Source organism: Etheostoma spectabile, chromosome 5 (assembly GCF_008692095.1).
Source record: "Etheostoma spectabile isolate EspeVRDwgs_2016 chromosome 5, UIUC_Espe_1.0, whole genome shotgun sequence".
In the NCBI taxonomy this organism is placed as follows: domain Eukaryota; kingdom Metazoa; phylum Chordata; class Actinopteri; order Perciformes; family Percidae; genus Etheostoma; species Etheostoma spectabile.
In genome coordinates, this window is record NC_045737.1 from 29897556 (window position 1) to 29908257 (window position 10702).

The window sequence follows — 10702 nt, forward strand, 5'->3', positions numbered from 1 at the left end:
AGATGATTGGCTACGTCACGGCAGCGCCTCTGTTCATTGGCTAGCAGAACTTTTTTTTTCTTTCTTTATTGTACAATAGGGATACAAACAGTAAAGGCACAACTGTGTTTGTACAGTGAGAAAAAAAAAGTAAAAAGACGAAAAAAAACATCTATTGGAAATGGATCTCAATGCCTTAATACATAATATTTAGAAAAAAATCCAACCTTTTAATGACACCAACTATCTTTGTGAATGAATAATGTGTTGTACATGTATTCATTTTCTTCCTTAAAATACAGGGGGTACACACCCTCCCCCTATGTTAAATTCCCATAGAGGCAGGCAGATTTTTATTATTAAAGGCCAGTTATTTCATGGATCAGGATACTATGCATCCCCCCCCCTCCCAATCATCACATACCCATCACCATACCTTGAAAATGGCATGGTTTTATTTCAGTTAGCTTAATAGCTGGTTTGATTGGCATTGAGAGATGATCTCATGGAAAGTTCTCCATGCCTATCTCTATATAAGAACCCTCAAGTCTGGCCAACAGTGACTTTGTATCCAAAGAAGTAGAATAATTATTTTTATTTTTATGTCATTTTATTGACACAATTTCAGCTAATTTTAAATCTATTACAGCATGCCCCTCTTAAAACATTCATATTTAGCTCAATTTGCAATGTGTCTGCACACTTCCTTTATGACATGGAAAATAGTTAAAATGAAAACACATCAAGCCATCTGAAATTCACAAATTCTTCACCCAATGGCACAAATGTATAGCTTTTTTATGGTGGGACCACTACAATGATGGCTGATACAGGAGGGTAGACACTCACACAAGGTAATCCAGAGCAGGTGGAGGGGCTCTCCATGATCCTGGTGCCAGTTACAGGAGCTGGACGTATACTGGTTATTGTCCTGGGACAGTGACGTCAAGGGCAGCTGTTGACATTGAACCTTTAGTTATATTCATGCCAAAGAGACCACAAAGGAGACATAGGACAGGCTGAAGTCCCTTGCTTGGGACAGAATGAGTTCCCTGACAAAGGGTGAATGTTAAATCAGTAAATATTAAGAAAAGCCGTAACAAAAGAGACAGAAAGAATAATGATAGATGACACGTTCAGTCTTTAACCTGTACTCCTTTCTTGCAGTATTCGGAGGTGAGGATGAGACCAGGTTGGTGCTGTTAAGCAGACTGTGAGTTTGTGTGTGTGTGTGTGAGTGTGTGTGTGTGTGTGTGTGTGTGTGTGTGTCTGTTTGTCTGTGTGTGTCTGCTTGTGTGTGGGTTTGTGTGTGTCTGTTGGTCTGTGTGTGTGTGTGTGTGTGTGTGGTGTGTGTGTGTGTGTGTGTGTGTGTGTCTGTAAGTCTGTTCGTGTGTGTCTGTTTGTCTGTGGGTGTCTGCTTGTGTGTGGGTTTGTGTGTGTCTGTTGGTCTGTGTGTTTGTTTGTGTGTGTGTCTGATTGTTGTGTGTCTGTTTGTCAGTGTGTGTGTGTGTGTGGGTTTGTGTGTGTGTGTCTGTCTGTCTGTGTGTGTGTGTGTGTGTGTGTCAGAATGTTCTGATATTGTTTGGGGTGGTGTGCTATCAATATGAAGTGAAATGAGTCAACAGATTTGTTGTTGAGACGTACACAATTCCTAAAAAAACATTCTGAAAATGAAGATTTGAATATACAATTGCACCATGAATTGATGCAGAAATGGCACAAATCGTTGCCTACAAATTCAGCAGAATGCAGAAGATGAAGTGTTTGACGTACACAATTTTGTGGGGGAGGACACCCAGAGCCCCCCGTTACAATGTGTCCCCCCCAATTGTGAAACACAACCTAGGCCCTTGTGTTCCAGGCATCGCCGCAGTCGGCCTTTAGTTCCTGGCCGTCTGGTATTGTGTGTCAGGGCCTTTATGACAAGCTGTTGTGGGATTGCCACTTTCTTCAGTGAGGCCATTTCCCTGAACCATCAGCCTGTCCAGACTCTAGGTAAAGTTCACATCATCTTGCTGTCTGGGGAGAAGAAAAGGCTGATGCACTGTTTACTGGTAACCTGTCAAGTGAGGACAGAGGAGTGGAGTACTTGTTGACATTTCCCAGGCACTTTCTACTGCGTGGCCGTGTTTCCGACAAGGAGCGAAAGCCAACAAAGCCAGACATTAATGTCCTTGTTGACTCTTGCATGCCTGCACTGTTCACTCTTTGCTCTTTTGCACATTTGACTCAAGAGAAGTCAACAGTTGAAGTGCTGGAAGCCATCAAAAACAAAGATCCTCTTCGTTTTGGAGGTTTTGGAGATTGTGGATTACCCTCGGAATATCAAAGATATACTGTATAATATTTCTTCTTCCATGTCACTTGGGTATGCGGTTAATACATGCTTGATACAGATGTGCTTTGGGAATGACCAAGTAAAATGACAGAAGTCTTACTTTTCTCTTACTGCTCTTAGTTAACCCTCATGTTGTCCTTGGGACAAATTGACCCGTTTTCCTATATCAATGTTCTTTTTAATTCCCCAAAATAACATGATTAATTCCACACAACGCTCTTTGGCAAGTACAAATTTCTACTTTCATTAATTTTGGGGAATCTTATTCAATTTTATAACATTTAAAAAACAAATTGAAGTGTTTTTGAAATATTATTGAGTAAAAGTTGACATATTCCAGTCTGTGATTATCCATCAACATCCATTCCTTTAATTTTAGTCTCAATAATTCCTAATTTCTGCTTTTCTAACTCAAACATTAGATATAATTTCCTAAAAATGAGGTTCATCGACCATATCAAAAAATGCCTTTTTGCACTGATTTGTGATTTTTGTATCATGCATCGATGTTAAGCCAATAGAGGGCAGCATAAACCAGCTAGCTACATCTGTTCACCACTCTCCCCATCCTCCATGTGGATGTGTGGAAGCCAGGATCTTACTCTTTTAACATTCCTGTATTACATAATATTGTCGTTGGAGAAAACAGTGGACCATCATTTCTTCATCATAGTCAGTTACCTGCACATTCCAACCGAGGACAAGAACATCTAACTGCAGCATACCGGTTCACAGTACTAGATATTATTCTAAAGTGTGTGAGTGGAAGTATAGGTGAAAGATTTTTTACTTCTACGTTTCACCAAATTCTTTCTCTAGCAGTTTGATTAACGGACAGACTCATAGAGCCTTCCTGTTTCTTCCTGTAGCAGCTACGTCAGCTGTGATCAACTCATGACATCGTTTGGCATTTTACTCTCCTCCTTTGCTTTTCTTTCTCCCCTCAATTCCACCTGTTCATCATCAATGCTTTGAAAGTCTATCATCAGCCAGGAATCTGGCCAAAACAACCTTTACCTACTCAAGACTGCCCTACCAACTCAGCCAACTGACCCTGCGTAGATACAGCTCTGCATGTATACGAAGCCACCCACAATGCCCTGGGGCATGGTCATCAGCTGCCTATGTACTTTACATCTGGGACTAATCACCTTTCTGGCTTGTTATCCATCAATCCATTGTCATCCTACATTAATAAGAATATGTATTTTCCCTCAACCCAACCATGCTGCCACGGTGTCTCTGTTGTGTCAATATGTGGTAAAAATATTTTTTTTTTGTATCATAGCAAACGTGAACCTGTATTTATCAACGGGATTTGAAGAGTTTTGTCTGTTTTACTGTTTTTTTATATTTGTATTGTTGACTGTAATCTTCTCATTGTTGTTTTTAAGGTAGACAATTTTAAGATCTGTCCAGGGACAACGGATTAAAAATAGCCTTTTGGCTAACTATGGTGCATTTACAGCAATGTTAATTAATGTACACTGTCCCTGTTAAATAAATTAATGAATTAAATTAAATCCACTTATCCGGTGTCAGGTTGAGGGGGCAGCAGCTCCAGCAGGAGACCCCAAAAATCCCTTTAACCAGCTCTGACTGGGGGATCCCGAGGCAGTCCCCCCCACCCCCCTTTCAGTCTCTACACTTGAACTGGACAATGCATCTGCCCATTGAACATATTATTCTTTGCAAATTCTGCACTCAACCCATGCAGAGTTATTTTGGATGCATGCATTTGGCTTTCTGTATTTATTCTTAATTTCATATTCATGTTTAATAAGTTTGTTTGTGTGTGTATCACCAAGATAAATTCCACTTAAGTGTACTTAATGTGGCAATTAAAGCTTTTCATAATTCTGATTTTGGATTTCTGAAACCCTTTTTATGAAAGCAGCCCTACATAAACGCATGTAGCATTCAACTTTATGAAGACAGGAAGAATGTTTTGAGAAGCCTGTACAATATAACATTGGTCAACACTTTATGTGAAACAACATGTATAGTAAATTATATAAATATGTGATGATAGTTTCAGCTCACCAGTTGTAGTGGCTGCTTTCCTATGAGCCGTTATCTCTGAACACACACTTGACAGGATGTTGTTGCATTACTCAGGGGTACAAATGATAAGAGCAAAGTTGATATCATTTTATATCCAATCCATATCCACTCATCTACTTTGTTTGCACTTGTTAATGTAGTTCTAAATTACCCGTTTTCCTCCTAAGATACCTCCTCTATCTGCAGCAGACTTGCCTTCTTGGTCCACAATGTTTCCAACGTCTTATAAAAACAGGAAATGGCTCAGCGTTTTCCAGAAACTTATTTGTTTACAGTTATTTATTTATTTATTTATTTACGGTTGAGTTTTCTTGTTACACGTATGATTCACTTATGTAATGCTCCACCCATGAAATGCAGCTATTACCAGATGTGTATGCTTTCACTGAGGTTTCATCAACGGGACTATATGTAACTTCTTAATGTTACTGAAGCTCTGTCATTTTTCATGAAATGATCTTGAATGACCTGTAAATGCAAAGGAGACTAACAGTGAAGAGAATGCTATTTGTATGTAGTTTAAAAAGCCTGTGTTAGTGTAACCAGCCAGCTGAGCCAGGTAAAAGGAAGCAGGAGATGTCTTTACATAGGCCTAATTGTATTTTAGTGTTATGTTAACATTCATCTGCTGCAGTTATGGCTGATACTGGGACAGGGCCATCACAGGAAAGAAGGAAATTAAAGGGCCCATGACATGGTGCTCTTTGGATGCTTTTATATAGGCCTTAGTGGTCCCTAATACTGTATCTGAAGTCTCTTTTATATAGACCTTAGTGGTCCCTAATACTGGATCTGAAGTCTCTTTTATATAGACCTTAGTGGTCCCTAATACTGTATCTGAAGTCTCTTTTATGTAGACCTTAGTGGTCCCTACTACTGTATCTGAGCTTTAGTAACCTAGTGTCCTATCTGTATACTGAGTCACTTTTTTAGACTATGGTCCCTAATACTGTATCTAGTCTTTATGACCTAGTGGTCCCCTAAAGTATCTGAAGTCTCTTTTTATAGACCTTAGTGGTCCCTAATACTGTATCTGAAGTTTCTTTATATAGACCTTAGTGGTCCCCTAATACTGTATCTGAAGTCTCTTTTATATAGACCATTCCCTACGTACGAAGTCTCTTTATTAGCCTAGGGTCCCATACTGTATCTGAAGTCTCTTTTATTACCCTATGGCCCTATACGTCTGATTCTTATATGACCTTAGTGGTCCCTATAGTTTGAGTCTTTTTATAACTTAGTGGTCCCATAAGTACTGTTTCTGAAGTCTCTTTTATATAACCTTAGTGGTCCCCTAGATATCGAAGTCTTTATAGCCTATGTCCCCTAACGTATCGAGTCTCTTTATGACCGTAGTGGCCCACTTATACGTACTGAGTCTCTTTATTAGACTAGTGGTCCCTAATCGTATCGAGTCTCTTTTATTAGACCTACGTGGTCCCTATACTTCTGAAGTCTCTTTATATAGACCTTAGTGGTCCCCTATTGTATCGAATCTCTGTTATATAGACCAGGTCCCTAATCGTATGATCTTTTATATAGACCTTAGTGGTCCCCTAATACTGTATCTGAAGTCTCTTTTATATAACTTTAGTGGTCCCCTAATACCGTATCTGAAGTCTCTCAGCCTTGGTGCAGAATTACAGCCACTTGAGCCAGTCCCACAATGAGCTTTAATTTGTATGTGCCATTTCTGAGTCTGGAGCTTTTGAAGAGGAGAGAGGGGGGCAGGCTACATCCCCAGCCTCTACCAACTGCACTTTGATGTCTGTTATGTAATACTGATGTTTAGAACGTTACAGGAAAGGCTGCCTATTCTGGAGATGATGACATAACTGGTTATTATTCAGTACGTCTACTACTATAGTATTTTATTATCAGAAAATAGCAATTACAGTACAAGTACTGAATAAAATGACTAATTAACATTATTCAATTCAATTCCATTTCATTCATCAGATCAAATCCCATGTCACATCACATCAGAAAGTATGTGTGCATGTTTGGATGTCCTCTGAGTTATGGTGGACATATCATAAGTCCTGTATTAAAACACAAAAGAGAATCTCAACTCTCTTCCTCAACAGAAAAAAACAGAAAGTAAAAACAAGCTGGGACTCTCTTGCTAATTGTCACAGTGTCTAATAGAAGAATGAAGATAAAAAAGAAGAAAAGGATGTCTCACAATCCTCATAAGCACTTTCAATTTCCCTTAACATCGCTGTGAGATGGGTGTATCCTACACTATAGAAAAAAATCATATTTTTCTGTAGCAGTTTTGCCTTTTGGACAGTAGGGAAGAGGCACCCACTATCACCAGACAGTCCCTTTCATGGAATCCCCAAGGGAAAAGGAAGAGAGTTCGACCCAGGAACCGCTGAGTGGGTGAATCCAGACAGCTAGCTAGACTATCTGTCCAATCTGAGAACTATGGTTTCCTGGTCCTCAGATCTCTGCAGGGTAAATCCAGACAGCTAGCTAGACTATCGTCCAATCTAGGATATGGTTACCTGGTCCTCAGGTCTCTGCAGGGTAAATCCAGACAGCTGCTGACCATCTGTCCAATCTGAGAACTTATGGTTTCCTGGTCCTCAGATCTCTGCAGGGTAAATCCAGACAGATAGCTAGCTATCTGTTTCCAATATGGGAACTATGGTTACCTGGTCCTCAGATCTCTACAGGGTAAAAACCAGACAGCTAGCTAGACTATCTGTCCAATTGGGTTTTCTGTGGAAAGACCTAAACTACTTCTGAACGTACACATGTTCCACCAAAACAACTTCCTTCCTGAGACTATTAGCAGAGCACCGTGGCTCCGTCCGGCGCTTGGCACCTCCCAAAGATGTTGTGTTTGGGTTTTAAAAAATCCCAAGAACCAGAGCATGTTTCTCCCACCCCAAAATGCGTGGGATTTTTTCCCTTTCGCTTTTACGACGGGCCTTTTAATAGGAACACTCACATTTATTAGTTGTCTGATTTTTTTGAGTGAGCCCACTGCCTCCCTCCCTCTCTGGTTGGGATTCAGCTAGGAATCATCTTAAATAAAATATTAAATTAAAATGAAAGAAATTACACAAAACTTACTTTTTACTGCTAAAAAAATGAACACTGTTGTCTGCCAGTGACCTTTAGACTGGGGTGATCAAGATTTGGTTGAGAACCAATTTCATTATATATCATGTTACAAAACTAGACTGAAAAATTTAGTAATTTTAAATATTGATAATGCACTAATATAATTCGTTTTAAAAAAAAATGTGTTTGTTTCACAAAAAGAAAACTGTAAAAAGGGCCCTCTGACCCCGGCTCTCAAATGGTTAAGAAAAACCCTCCTGATGTTTTGGGTAAATTTGACCCCCTTTTAAAAAAAGTCATATCTTTAATATGGTTTCTCATGAACAAAAATTAAAAAAATACAAATGGATTTGGGTTTTTGCAAGCTCTTGCAAATACTATCACTTTCTTTCCCCTGTTGAACTATTTGGGAAAATAATTTTTAAATTTTTGTTTTTAAATCAAATTTGATATAATCTAATTTAAATTAGGGTTTTAACATATTAAAAAGTAGTAAAATAGTAAGGGTTTTTTTGTGAAAAATTCAAAAAACGAAAAAAGGGGCAAAAATGTAAATCTTTGTCGTTTTGACCTGGAGGGCGACACAGGGAGGGTTTTCCAAAAAAAAACCTTGGTAAGGGGGGGTGATTAAAAGAAGTTCATTGTGCCGCAACACAGAGTAAACACCCCCACTGATTTTGGTTAGATGCATACATACACGCAGTCCTTCGCACCATCCCGACACGTTTTTTTCAACCGGAAGTAGGGTCTCGGCCCGAAATGTCCCATGGAATCTGCAAAAGTCGCATGATTTTTCCATCGCCCACCCGGGGCTCAGCTTCTTGGCCCGTGGTGCTGCAACCAAAATGAAAGACAAAAAAATGAAACTTTAAGGGGAAAGGGGATGGAAATCCAAAGTGGTTTAAAGCCTTTAAGTTTGGGTGGGTGAGTTTATCTGTAAATCACAATGAACTGAGACAGCTGGGCTCTCATCTGTGTTTCATAAATCTACTGAGAAGCTCTCCTCCCGTGGTTTAAAAGGTATACACTTGATAAACATCTGTCTATGCTTTGGGTTCTGCACATCTTAGATATGTAAAAATGTGTTATTATTGTATTGTAACTAGTTTCTTTGGAATTGCCTTTGTAAATATATGCCCTTCTTTTACAGATTGAACTATTTTACCAATAAAAGCAGCATTTCAGAAAGGTATGTGTGGCTAAAAGCTTAATTTGATTAGACTTAGGAAACAAAATGGGGAGGACTGATTAGGAGAAGGCATTGTCAATCATAAAACAAATCCAGTTTTGAAATTTGAAAACCACTGACTATCAGATTGCAGATAACGGCATTACACATATCCATCCATGCAGGAAACACATTGAGCATAAGCAGACATGTTGGAGCATCAGGTTGGAATGCATGTCTAAAGGGGGCAGTTGAACAGTGTTAATGAGAAACCATGTTGATTTATAGCAGCTGTTACTTCTTTTAGTTATAGCAGCTCCAATCACCCTTACGAGAAGTGTGATGGGCAAACAAAGACCGGTCAAACTTTTTCTTTGCGAGCCCAGCTAATTGACATTCCTGTTGTCAAAGTAACAAGTCAAGAGGAAACTGCTAAGCTACTAAGCCTAATACACAGTTTCCTTGGTAACCGTTGGTGTGGAGGCAGCTGTAGGCAATTCTCAACAATTGCCATGTGACAACTCACTTCAAACTGCTTATGAGTAGGTTATTTTTACACTTTAGACTGAGTAGCTCCATGAGTGTGATGGTCGATAACTGTAAACCGATGTCAGAAGTATTTTTGGAATTTTACCCACTGTTTATACACCTGCTGCTGAGACACAGTACTTCCAAACCATGTAAAAAAATGGAGCGTAGACTCCCAAACTTAAAATCATACAGATGTTCATTTTTGCAGTCTGTGCGTGTGTTACGGTCTGTGAGAGAGAGTCTATAGATAAGTGTAAAAAGTCGATAAATTACACATATACTCCACTACATAGACTCTATGCTGGCATCTAACCAGGTTGCTTGTTGTTATGAACACGGACACTGTAGTCTAAAGGATAATAGATAGGCCAACACATGTTATTATGGTGAAACACTGCAAAACGTTACAAACTGAGTAGAGTGTATGTAATACCCTTGAGTGCATGCATTCACTTCGGTTTCCAGCACGCTTTAGGTGAGAGATGGGTATGTTCTGCCATCTGGGGCAGCCTAGACAACCTTGAATCTAAGTGGATAGGTATGTATGTGTTACTTCTGCACGGCTATCACAGTTTCAAGTGCCACATATTCTGCATTGAATTTGAGTCTGGACTCCAGGACACTCCAGTGGATTAACATTTTTGGGTTTGAACACATTCCTGTGCAGCTTTGGCTTTACATTTGGTCTTGTGTTTTGGCTGGAAAATAAATGGGTCAGTCCTGTTGTGGACTGCAGCTCTTCCAGGGCCTATTGCAGACAGTACCCCCCACCTCACATGGTGTTGATTATGGTGTAAGGCTGCATCTAAAGATTATGCTCATTTAAGTCAAGTCAATTTCCAATTTCCGAACTTTAGCATGGGTTCATAAACTTCTGAGCCCCACTGTAGTTGTCTCTCCCCATGTGTGCCAGTACTGATTGTAACATGCACCTCATGATCCTTATTCCCTGAAGTCAAGCAGCAGGGGTTGAGTGACAACGTGCAATACTACTGGCCCATTTTTTGTGAACTAAATATGTAAGAGCAGTTGTACATGTTCCTGCCTTTACAGTTTTTCTCCATTGGTTTGGCTCATTTCTTGAAACAGAAATTACATTCTCAAAACAACATGGACAAACCTCCAAACTACTTGGCAATTGTTCACAACAGAATTGAATTTCTCATTCATTTCATCAAATTGCAAATGCCTAAGTACATGCCTCAATGTCTCAGTACATCTTTGCAAATGATTAAGTACAGGTAGCCTACATTTAGCACAATTTCCAAGTGAATAGATCTTGCTGATCTAAACTGATTGTTGATTCTCGGTCTAATGGTTGTTCCCTCCAAAACTTGTCAGCATCATTTCATTGTATAAGCCATTACATGCACAATAGTCTGTTCAATTGTCAAAATGAGTCAAGAACATAATACCATGAATACCACATATGAATCCCTTGGAACATTTGATACATTTTTATTTTTTCACAGCAATTGACAGTCAGGTGAAACTAGAACTTTACTAACGAAGGAGGAGTTTCACACATCTCAGATGACCAATCAAAC